This window comes from Pyrus communis, chromosome 14 (assembly GCF_963583255.1).
Source record: "Pyrus communis chromosome 14, drPyrComm1.1, whole genome shotgun sequence".
Classification (NCBI taxonomy): Eukaryota; Viridiplantae; Streptophyta; class Magnoliopsida; order Rosales; family Rosaceae; genus Pyrus; species Pyrus communis.
Genome location: NC_084816.1, coordinates 17,230,701 through 17,243,557, shown reverse-complemented (window position 1 = coordinate 17,243,557; position 12,857 = coordinate 17,230,701). Strand labels below are relative to the sequence as shown.

General features: G+C 37.2%; 1 long non-coding RNA gene across 1 annotated transcript; it reads left to right on the top strand.

Moving 5' to 3' along the window:
* Positions 1–10,256: 10,256 nt before the first annotated feature.
* LOC137714755 (uncharacterized) lies at positions 10,257–12,229 on the top strand. Its single transcript, XR_011065451.1, has 3 exons — positions 10,257–10,405; positions 12,049–12,107; positions 12,203–12,229. It is a non-coding gene; the product is annotated as an uncharacterized lncRNA (long non-coding RNA).
* The last annotated feature ends 628 nt before the right edge of the window (positions 12,230–12,857 follow it).

Here is a 12,857-nt window from a genome sequence, read left to right as displayed (position 1 = left end):
CCTTAGTTAAGAGATATTGTGTTGTAATGAATTCTTGAGATTTTGCAGGCTACGGTAAGTATTTTTATACTATGCGTAGTAAGTATATTTTGGAAACTATACTAGTTGTACGGCGAGGGGTTACAATGTTTTCATAAAGGTTTTTATAAAACTTTATTTTCAGGCCCACTCACCCTTGTTTTTTTTGCCTCTCCAGGTCTTAGCTGCTGAACTTTTGTATCGACGAGGATTCTTGGAAAATCTCAGTATAGGTGGCTACCTTTGAGGGTATAATCCTTATCCTACCTACTGTACTTTACTTATACTCTGTCATCACGTGTGAAATAGGTTCATTCCTACTCACCAATGCACTCTTATATTTAGGCACTTTTAGGTTTAAATTTATTTACATTTTCCACATCACTACACTTTATGGCTTCGTCACCTTCCAGGTGTCAGCCATAATAGCTTGATTTGGAGTCCTAGTGGACATTTCGAGTCGGGGTGTGTCAAATTGCATATGATAGTAATTTTCATTTTATTCCCATAGTATATTTTGCGTGTAGACAATGAGGTAAATTATTTTTATGTAATATATTTTGGTTTACTTTGTGTTCATTATTTATGTATATAAATTAGTTGAATATATTCTAATATATCTATTTTGGTATAGACATTTAGGAACATTAGTACCATTGCATATATTTTTGTATATACATTTTAGTACATTAATTTAATATAATATATTTTTAGTACATGCATCTCAGACATTTAGATACATTAATTTATTACAATATATTTTGATGCATACATTTGTATACATCAAATCATCTTAAATATACTTTTGTTACAAGTATGTATGTACATTTTTTTTTTTTTGGTGTCATTTTTTAATGTTTTCTCATTTAGATATTTTATAAGGAAATAATTGGAGGGACTTAAATAAAATTAATAATATTAACATGTGTATATTAATGAAACCTTACATGTAGAGACAACTATACAATATATTTCAAAGAACTCCACTAGTTTTTAAACGTTTCAAGAAGAGATAAAAACACAAAAATAACTAAAGCCCAACCCAAAAACATAGGACCAAATTTTAAAAATACTAGCCATACCCCAAATATTTTTATTTATTAACAGAGCACAACCCACACAACTATAGTGAAATTAACGTGTGCAATCAGCTCAATCCCTCATTCAACATTTCTGCAAAATCAATTTCAAATAAATGGAGAATCAGTTTTGTATACTTTTTAGTAGAATCACTTTGTGTAGTTTTAATAGAATCAGTTTGTATACTTTGAACAAAACTACATACATGCCATCAGCTCAACCCCTCATTGATCATTTTGTAGAATTAGTTTCAAATATATGTAGAATAAGTTTTGTATACTTTTTAGTAGAATTAGTTTGTATAGTTTCAACAAACTACATGTATGGCATCAACCCCCTACCCCCTAATGGATCATTTTTGCAGAATCAATCTTAAATATATGTAGAATAAGTTTTGTATATACATGTCTTCAATCCAACCCCTTATCAACCACTTTTGCATAATCAATTCAAATATATGTCAAATCGGTTTTGTATACTTTTAAGTATAATCAGTTTGTATACTTTCAACAAAACTACATGCATATTGTCAATCTAACCCCTCATCAAACATTTTAGCAGAATTAGTTTCAAATCTATATAAAATCATTTTTGTATACTTTTTAGTAGAATTAGTTTGTATACTTTAAACAAAATCCCATGTGGTTATTCTAGCATTGGACCCACTGGGCATGGCAAAATGTTTACGCTAAAAATTAGAAAATCTACGTGGTGCACATACTGAGTAACTATGAGTTAACTACGTTCTTCTTGTGAATGTGGGCATGCCAATTCACAACTGAGCTCGGTCAGGTGAGTAGAATGGAGGTGGTGGTGGTGTCAAATGCAATGTTGACTTTTGCACCGAAGCAATTATGGCCGAGGAAGGAACATGTCTCGACCTTGGGTTCTAGAGCTTGAATACAAGGTTATACTAAATCACTACAAAGTTCAATAATTGGTTCGGCTTTCTTTATGCCGGAGTGAGTTGGGAACACTTCACTTTGTCGAAGCTGATAAGATGACATCTTAAGACTAAAGAATATAGAACTTTTTGTCTGCCAAGACTTAGATAGATAAACCAACCAACCAATTGCAGTGCTGTTCATTGATCCAAACAAAAGGTGCTCTTGAATTTGATTCTACAACTCTAGTGTTGTTAATCCAAACTGAAGATGTCGCCAGTCGTCAACATAGTGTTGTTCACTTGTCCGAATTGGAGATGTGTTGACGGGAAGATTAGGATAGTTAGTGTTTTTCTTAGGGGTTTGAGAAGGGTTTCGCCTAGAGCAAGGGTTTTCATGTAAAGCATTTTGAGTTGTTTGTTGAGTTGAAGGGGTCCCCTTCTTCTGTTGCAGAACATTTTCTATTTATAAATGAATAGATGAAGACCCTAAGATAAAAAATCATGTTGAGGCAGAGTTTTAATGGGTTTGTACCTACTCACCATCTCCTTCAATATTCCCTTTATCTTTTAGTAGCCAAAACCTCATCTCCAACCAACCTTGGCCTTTTTACTTCAACGTGGATTCTGAAATTGATTTCATTGTGAAACTCGTTCACCTTTATCTAATTACATAGGCAATATGATCTAGGGGTGGGCGTGAGTTGGTTTGAATCGATTTTGGGCCAAAATTGAAACCAAACTGACCTAGTCGATTGGGCCAAAATTTCAACCCGAAACCGATTAAGTTGTGTCTAAAACTGATCAAGTCAGTTAACCGATAGTGGCGGGTTAGTTTCGATATGTTCTTGATTTGTTTGAAAAGGAAAATACATAACACATTTCTCTCCCAAAAGTTACATAACGCAGCACTAATATGAGTGATTGCTAAAAGAAAAGTACAAATGAAGTAGCCCAAGGAAAACACCAAAGCAGCAGTTGATGCCTTCTCCAAATGGTCCCCCTGTTCTTCTCCAAAGACTCTTAAAAGTAACCAGGTTTTGTTTCCATGTGGTGAAAACACGGTAACTCGTAAATAACTAACCATTTATATTATTACATATACTAAGTATGGATAAAAATAATTAAATATATGCAGGTCGTTTGGTTAAACCAATTGTCAAACCGATTAAGGTCGGTGTGGTTTAGTTTAACCACCGAAAATTAAAAAAAAAAAAAAAAAAAAAACCAAACTAAACCAAGTTGCTGATGCAGTTTGGGCGGTTTAGTCGGTTTATTTATTTGTTAAATGCCTAACCCTAATCTAATCCTTGGGATAATTCATATTTATCTAAGGTTTAATCTCTTGGAAAATTCAACTCGTGTCGTACTCGACTGAACCTTCTTTGTGGGCTAAAAGCCCATTGGCCTAAAGGATGTCCATTGGGCCGAGTTTCGTAATTCCCAGGTCAACCCTGATGGGCCCAAACTGTCATTTTAAGTCAAAACACACTCACACATGGATATATATATATATATATATATATATATATATATATATATATATATATATATATAAAATATAATATAATATAATATAAAAAATAAGCATGACTAGCGAACAAGGCGAAGAAAGTACAAATTACGATGAAAGTGCAGAATTTATTTGAAAAAGGTGAGACATCAAACACCCAATGTGTCATTTGGCTTTGAGAAAAAGGAAATGAAATCTAATGTTTTTGTTGTAAACTTTCTTAGTTTATGTGTGATTGTGTAAATCCTAGATTAGATTTGGTTCTAGTTATTCTTTCCTATATGAACTTGTATTCCTTGGGGATGAATAATTTCTTCTCTCCCTTATTACTATAAATAAAGGCACTACGTAGGAAGGAATAACAACACACATTCCCCTACGATTCTACAAACACATCTCTTTCTCAATCTCTCTCCTTGCTGCCAGCTCCCTTCCCTTGTCAGATAAAATAGACTACAACATGTTATCAGCATGCTTCTACCACTGTGCTTAGGAGTTTGACGCTGAAGCTTTTTCTGCATCAAACCATTTCATCCATATCATCACGCAATCAGGTTCTTCCATGTTAGATCCTATATTGCCCAGGGAAGAAGATCCTCTATGCCTTATATGTACATGCCCACCTCCATATAGCATGAGGCCTTTTGGGAGCTCACTGGCTTCAAATTTCATCGGAACTCCAAAGTAAAGCGAGTTTGGGTGAGAGCAATCCTAGGATGAGTGACCCACTGGGAAGTTCTCGCGTGAGTTCCCAGAAACAAAACCGTGAGGGCGTGGCCGGGGCCCAAAACAGACAATATCGTGCTACGACGGAGTCGAGCCGGGGTCGAGATGTGACATTCCAAAACAACGACTTGTATCTCAATATGTTTGCAGCCCTGATAGCATGAACATTCACCATAATGCATGACCTAACTTTACATTTTTTGAATTATAGATTATACATAAATTGTGTATGCATATTGTTGAATTATGTGAATTTGATATTTGCCATGAATTGCATCATATATATGTACATGCATAAAAATATTTGAATTGAATTGAAAAAGAAAGAAACAAAATTGAAATCGGCAGCGCTAAGGTTCTTCGAACCCACGAGCTCGACTCACCCATGCCTGTAGCCTGTGTGGCGGAGCCGAGCTGAGCCATTAGCTGAGAGCCAACAGTTTTCTCTCTCTCCATGAAAACCAACATGACGTCGTTCATGGCGTCGTCCCCAAAAACCTTCACTTGCCTGCAGCCGAGTCACGGCACCAACGCCGACTTCCATCGAAAACCACGACCTGAAGTTGGGATTTTTGGGACAAATTCATCATCTCCGACGATGATCATTAAAATTCCTATTGTTTTTCATTAGGATTTCGATTCGAAATCCCCATGGTTTTCACACCCACACGTCAAGAAATCGAATTTTCTCCATTCAATATAGGGTTCCAGATTGAACCCGTTCCTCCCCCTGACAAATATTTACCCAGAACACGGCCACCAGCAGTGGCGGCGTTCTAGCGACCTTACCTAGCAAACGCTAGGATGTTTTGGTTCTTACCCGAGCCCATGTGGGCTTGACTTGGACTACAGACCAGCTCTTTGGGCTTTAGTGCTCATTTTGAAGCCCATTGGAGAGATATACCAATTTGGGCTCCCAGATTGCAACCCATAAATTGAAACTCGACCCAAGCGTGAAACTAACCTGAGGGCTATGGTGTCCCATACGCTGCGACGCATGGATCATATCCATCCCTGGGTTCACTGTCCGCGCCGCACTGGATCATACCCTTTCATGGGCTCTTATTTTGGATCCGACCTGTTTTTTTTATTTTTTTTCTCTTGCCATTGGGCCTGTAGCCTACCTAAATCCAGCCTAATCTGGGTCTGGACCTCACAACAGATATCTGCTCAGCCCACATGTGGGCTTTGGCCTATATTTTTAGGCCCCGAGCTTCAATTGTTTAATATTTTTTGACAATTTGGGTTTTGTTTTTTTTCACCCACACTTTAAATTTGGCCCGAAGTCCAAATAATTAATTCAATTATAATTATAGACCTGAAGTTCTATTTCCATATTTTCTTGTTGCATATTTCTGTGTATATATTTGTGTTTGCCTGCAAGAACATATGAACATGAAATTCATAATTATTTTGAAACCTGAAGTTTCTTAAAAACATGCCTTGTTCGAAAACCTGAAGTTTTCCTTAAAAACATCACCCATGAAAACCTGAAGTTTTTCATGCAAATTTAAACTAATATATGTCTATTAGAACCTGAATGTTCTACTTCTATGTGAATGGATTGATTTTTCTCTATTACGCTAACCACATCTTGTCCATCTGATAGGAACATGTCAAATTTGAACAAACTCGACTTCATAGCTTTGGAGGTCTTTGGAAGGAACTACCTTTAGTGGGTCCAAGATGTGAAGCTCCACCTCACTGCAAAGAACTTACATCCCGCCATTGAAGATGAGATGAACAACCCGGTTGACGAAGCTGAGAAAGCCAATACTACGATCTTCATCCGAAGACATATCCATGATGCCCTACAAACCGAGTATCTTGCTGAGGAGGCTCCACGAGCACTATGGGTTGTTTTGGTTGATCATTTTGATCACCAGAAGAACGTCTTCTTGCCTAAAGCAAGACATGACTGGCAACATTTACGCTTCTAAGGCTTTAAGTTTGTGAATGAATATAATTATGAAGTTTGTCGAATCTAATCACTTTTCAAGTTTTGTAATGAAACTTTAACCGAAGAAGATCTCCTAGAGAAGACCTATTCGACCTTCTTTGCTACTAATATTGTCCTGAAGCAACAATATAGAGCTTAGAAATTCTCAGATTTGATCTCTGTTTTACTTATTGTTGAAAAGCAGAATAAGCTGTTGATGAAGAATCATCAAGCTCGACCTACTGAGGCAACTGGTGTGCCTGAAGTACACTATAGCACGAACCAACGCCCAAAACACCAAAAGAGGCATGGTAGGGCTAGCCAGAAGCCACCTTGTCAAGCTCAACATAGCTAAGGCCCATCTAAGGGAGGAAACAATACCCAGAAACACCCAAACCTCGCTCCCAAGGCCCCAAACTTCAAGAATAAGGGCAAATCACCTGAAACCATGGATGCAGACATATGCTATCACTGTGGTTCAAAGGACCATTGATCCCTCGTTTGCCGAGCTCCCTAGAAGGTTGTAGCTGAATATCATTCTCGTCGTCAAAAGTTTAAATCAAACTTTGTGTAAATGAACGAACCGGAGAGTACCAAGATGGAGGTTTCTGACTTTTAGGAGGATACCACACCTATGGAAGATTAGAATCTTAGACATAAACTATTTTTTTTAGTTGAAATAAGACATTGGGGCCGAATTCCATAGTAGTGGCCGAACACCCCTTATTTTTGGTTAATTTTTGAACAATTTTGCTTATGTTTGGATTATTTGTTGGTGATTTATTTTTGGTTATTAGGTTGTTTAATTACCATCCTTGAATACTTAAAATTATTTTGAATGGATATTTGTTTTTACGAACTTTTATGCATGTAACAGATTCAAATTAATTTTTCATTGTAGGTATGACTAGTGGGGAAGTTAGTTGTCTGGCAGATAGCACAACCACATACACCGTTTTGTGTGAACACATCTATTTCACTAACTTCACACCTAAGAATGCACCTCTAACAACCCTCTCAGGCCTATCCAACCTGATCGAAGGATACGGTAAGGCATGTATAATGTTGTCTAATGGTACAATTTTGACCCTTGATGAAGTACTTTATTCTCCATGTTCCAAAAGAATGTTGCTGAGTTTCAAGGACATTAGAGATAACAATTACCACGCTGAAACCTATATAGAAAACAAAGTTGAATTTCTATGCATAACTTCCTGCGAATATGGCCAAAAGCGTATTTTAGAGAAGATGGAGCGTATCTCGAGTGGTCTGTATAGTACAACCATACACCCCATAGAATGCCACTATGTGGCCAGCGCTACCTTTGGGACCGCACAGGAAATTACACTTTGGCATGACCGTTTGGGATATCCTAGACGAATAGTGATATCCTCAAATCATCACACGGACATCCACTAACCCAAAGTTTAAGTTCGATTCAAAGAATTGCATGTCAAACATGTTCAATGGGAAAACTTATTGTTAAGCCATCTTATGACAAGATTCACTTGAATCCTTTCATTGTTCTATAATGGATTCAGGGGAACATTTGTGGACCAATTCACCCTTCTTGTGGACCATTTAGATATTTTATGATTTTGGTTGACGCTTTCACACGTTGGTCACACGTGTGCTTGTTGTCCACAAGAAACACTTTATTCTCCAAAATATTGGCTCAAGTTATTAAGCACATGGCTCATCACCCTGATTATCCGATTAAATCTATTCGATTGGATAATGCTAGAGAATTCACATCTAAAACGTTTGATGACTATTGCATGTCGGTTAGGGTTGAAGTTGAACATCATGTACCTTATGTTCACACCCAGAACGGCCTGGTAGAGGCATTCATTAAGCGTTTACAAATGATTACTCGATCGTTGGTCATACGTACCATACTCCCAATCGCTGCTTGGGGCTATGCAATATTGCACGCAGGTAAGTTAGTCCACCTGAAGCCTATTGCGACACAACCATATAATGTCATTCAGTTGGTTACTAGATAAGAACCTGACATATTGCATCTACGCATTTTTGGTTGTGCGGTCTATGTGTCAATTTCGCTACCCTTACGTATAAAAATAGGGCCTCAACGAAGGATGGGAATCTATGTCGGATATGATTCTCGATTGGTTATTCATTACTTATAACCTTTGACGGATGATCTATTTATCGCGCATTTTGCGGATTGTCACTTCTATGAGACAGTCTTCCAGTTGTTAAGGGGAGATAAGAACGTCAAGGTTCCTGAAGAATGACACGAATTATCGTGGATAACTCCCACTTTGTATCATTTAGATCCCTGTACAGCTCAGTTTGAAACTGAAGTGTAGCGCATATTAGATCTCCAGAGCATAGCTCAGAGCATGCCATATGCTTTTACCGATCTAGTGCGAGTGACAAGATCACATATTCCAACTGCGAATACACATGCAAAGATAGATGTACCAAATGTATGACAGACTTTTCTTCTGGAGGCCCAAGACACCAACTTTGGTGATCCACGTACATTAGTGGCTACCTAATCATTTGCTCCACACATAAGAGAGGCAAACCTCTTGGTTCAAAGCATTCACACCTCCAGAAGAGGAAACCCACGACATAAGGCCCTGAAGAGCCAAAACGTAAATCCGACTATCGTTTACTTATTCTATCCAACTCAAGAGGAAATTATAGATTATGGAAGTGTCCTTGAAGAGACGAATCTTCATCTCGAGAATCGTGAAATTTCGGTTTATTATGCTAGCTTAGATGATGTGTGGTGTAGAAATGAGATGATTATTGACGAAGCATTATCATATGTAGTAGCTACTGAGATCATGTTGAGTGATGACATTAAACCTCGTTCCGTTGATGAATGTTGACGTAGAATTGATTGGTTAAACTGGAAACAAGTAATCCAAGTTGAGCTCGATTTGCTTACGAAACGTAAGGTATTTGGACCTATAGCTCATACTCATCCACATGTGCTACAAATGGGTTTTTGTTTGGAAGCAGAATGAGAAGAACGAAATTGTGCATTACAAAGCTCGTCTTATTGCACAAGGCTTCTCACAACGCCCCAGGATTGACTATAACGAAGCTTATTCACCTGTAATGGATGTGATTACTTTTCGCTACCTTATCAGTTTGGTAGTTTCCGAAAAACTGAGTATGCAGCTAATGGATCTTGATATGGAAATTTATATGAAAGTTCCTGAAGGACTTACATTGACTGGATCAAATATTTCCAAACCCCGGAACATACTCTCAATTCAGCTGAGGCGTTTACTCTACGGTTTGAAGTAAACCGGAAGAATGTGGTGTATTTGACTAGTTAGGGATATGTGAACAACAAACTATGCCCTTGTGTGTTCATTCACATTCTTGTTTTGCGATAGTTGCAGTATTTGTCAATGACATGAATCTCATCGGAACTCCTGAAAAACTCACGAGAACTGCCAAGCACCTGAAGTCGAAATTTGAGATGAGAGATCTAGGAAAGACTTAATACTGTCTTGGTCTTGAGATAAAGCATTGTTAAGATGGAATCTTAGTACATTAATTGAACTACACGCAGAAGGTGTTGTGTCGTTTTAATGAGGATAAAGCGAAGCCTTCGAGTACTCCTATGGTCTTTTGATTGGTAGATGCTGTAGACATCGAAATTTCAGTAAAACAAATGTTCACCAATGCATTAAAGTTTTGACGTGTCAAGGCATACATGGCATACGCCACATGTTGTACAAATTGTACACATGGCGTGTGACTCAACAAAATAGGAAGAAATACCCTTGAAGGATTAAACAAGTTTTTCTTCTCATTTTGGGCAATGACAAGGCAAGTACATTTCAATCCATTGGGTCGCGTTTGGTACGCGGGACGGGACGGAACAGAGTGGGACGAAGCGTTCCGTCCCACGTTTGGTACGTCTAAAATGAGTGGAACGCGCTGTTCCACGGAACAAGTTTTGGATGATTTTTTGTTCCACCTCCCCCCCCTGGAACGGGTTGTTCCACGTCTGTGGGACATAAATTTCCAATATTTTTAGACAAAAATGCCCCTGGTCTTTTTCAAAATTTACAACTTCAAAATCAGTTAACAAACCCTAGAAACTATTTCTTTTCTTCTCAGCCGTTTCTCTTCACCTCTGCATCCCTTTCCCCTTCGCAACCTTCATGCTCATCTTCTTCTGTGCTGTGCAGCCTCGCAACCTTCCTCCTCGTCCTCTTCCGTGTAGCAGCTCTGCGAACTTGGTGGTCCTCAGGTATCTCTCTCTCTCTCCTCTCTGTATTTTTGGGTAACTTGAATGTTTGAATTGGTGATCACAAAATCAAGATTTGTTTGTCAGTTACAGTATTAATAAGTGCCTGATTTCATTTGTAAACTATTTCTGTTTACAATAAATATGGATTGTTAATTATTGGATTTAAATGGATTCGTAGTTTTTGATGAGATGAGTTGTTGAGGTTGTGTGAAGGTTTGTTTTTCTGGGTTTTATGTTGCAGGGGGTTACAAACACGGACAAGAGGAGAGGAAACATTAGTTTAGATTGTGATTTAAATTTTTTTTTTTTTATATGTTCTTGGTGATATAAACTGTGTGAGTGCAGTTGTTTTAAAATTATTTGCATGTGGTTTTTTATAGTTTTGCAGTTTGGATATAAACTGTGTGAGTGCAGTTTGGATTAAAATGGATTTTGATTAAACTGTGTGAGTGCAGTTCTTGGTGATATAAACTGTGTGAGTGCAGTTCTTGTCAAGATTAATGCAAAAAGGTCAATTTGGAGTTCAGATCAGCTTGATTTGCTTCCTAATATATATTTTGCTGGACTGAATTTCGGTTTGGTCCTCTGTTGATTTTAACTTGGGGATCACAAGAAATTAACCCTAAGCCTAGGTAGAAAGAACAATAAAAGCAACTTGTTAATGAAGGAAGAGGAGTTTGAGGTATCAGCGTTGAGCAACTAATTAGGAAGAAGTTTAGATGAATTGATAGGGAGCTAGTAGTAGTTCACTTGGACAAGAATTTTGAACGATTTGGGTGTCAGCGTCGAGCACTGAATACTGAAATTAACTCCCTGGTGGTGTTATAGGATTACTAACAGAAGATATATTATGGAGTTAACAAAGGTAATTAAAGAAAACAATTTGTTTGCATTGCATGGCATATTGCAGTACTTGTTAAGCTTTTATTACATTGATTGCTGTAATGTGGAAGAAAAATGGAAAACAAACTAAAGAATATATCTGTAGAGTTTATTCCAACTGATGACATGAGCTTCCTTTCAAAGACTTCTCAGTCTGACACTAACAGACAAATTAACTTGAGTCTCCCTAACGATAAGGAATTAAGAGCAAGAAATGCTCCTAATTAACAAAACCCTATATCCATCAAAGTACGTATGTAAATGCTAATTAGTTGATACCACGCATCTTCACAAATCGTAATAGGAAGATGTGGCTGCTGCTGGTATATATCTTCTTCATTTCTTTTCATTCATTCCAAGTGTGTTCTTCACGCTGTCCATAGCACCGTGTGCCATGTTCATCACTTGCTCTCCAGTCTGTGGCAATTGAGAATAGCTCTATCAGAAAGTTTGCAAGATTTATTCATGACCGTCCCGCTTGTTTGTATTATAGTCAGCATGTGTTTGAAAATTATTCGAAAATGTTTGAGTGCAGTTTGGATATAAACTGTGTGAGTGCAGTTTGGATATAAACTGTGTGAGTGCAGTTTGGATTAAAATGGATTTTGATTAAACTGTGTGAGTGCAGTTCTTGGTGATATAAACTGTGTGAGTGCAGTTTGGATTAAAATGGATTTTTTTGACATGTTTGGGTTTGATCTCATGTGGATTATTGGAAAAACAAAATGGTATTGCTCTGACAGATTGTTGGTCGCTTACAGGTCTGAAGACTAATATTACGAATTGTGATTCTAAATCAGCCCAAGATCGTTATTTATCTGTGAGTTTTGCATGTTTATCAGCTTATATGGTTTGGATCTTTTTTTTTTTTTGTTGGATCGTTATTGTGCATGTCTGATGCATTTTGTTTTCCAGATTCGGGAAACTGTCCCTTTCAGATTTTTGGATTTTCGATTCTGATTCTTGGAACTCTCTGTGCTAAAGGTATATAAATGTATTATTTATTTTCTTTGCAGCTAAATTTTACTTTTTTTTTGGTTTTGTTTTGGTGATTTGGGACCATTTTTTGCAACCTGCATATGATCAGAACTTAGTTAACTTGAACAGTCAACACACACCATTCAGTGAATCTATAAAATAAGTTCTCATTAGTGAAAACCTTGAAAGCCTGCATGTCAAAGAGGAGTTGAGAACATCCAGCACCAACGCTGACCATAAAGATAAGGCAAATTGTCAAAAAATATACCTAGATTAATAAGGATAATAGCATGCAAGTTTATGGCGATTAATATGTATACGTACAGTTCTTCTAAAAATAAAAAAATGTATATGTACAGAGAACTAGGAAAATAAACAAGTCACTTTAAGCAAAATGCCAAAAGTTACTTGAAAACAAAATGTGACTAAGAATTAACTCAAATACAGACCTTCCTGTTCGAAGCACAAACTCCTTATTTTCTTTGATAAGATCTTCAGTAAGCAAAGGTACTTCCTACATATAATAATGTGCATATATGATATAATCTCAAATAATGTGGCAAGTTAAAACAGTTTTCCTTGAAAGACAAGC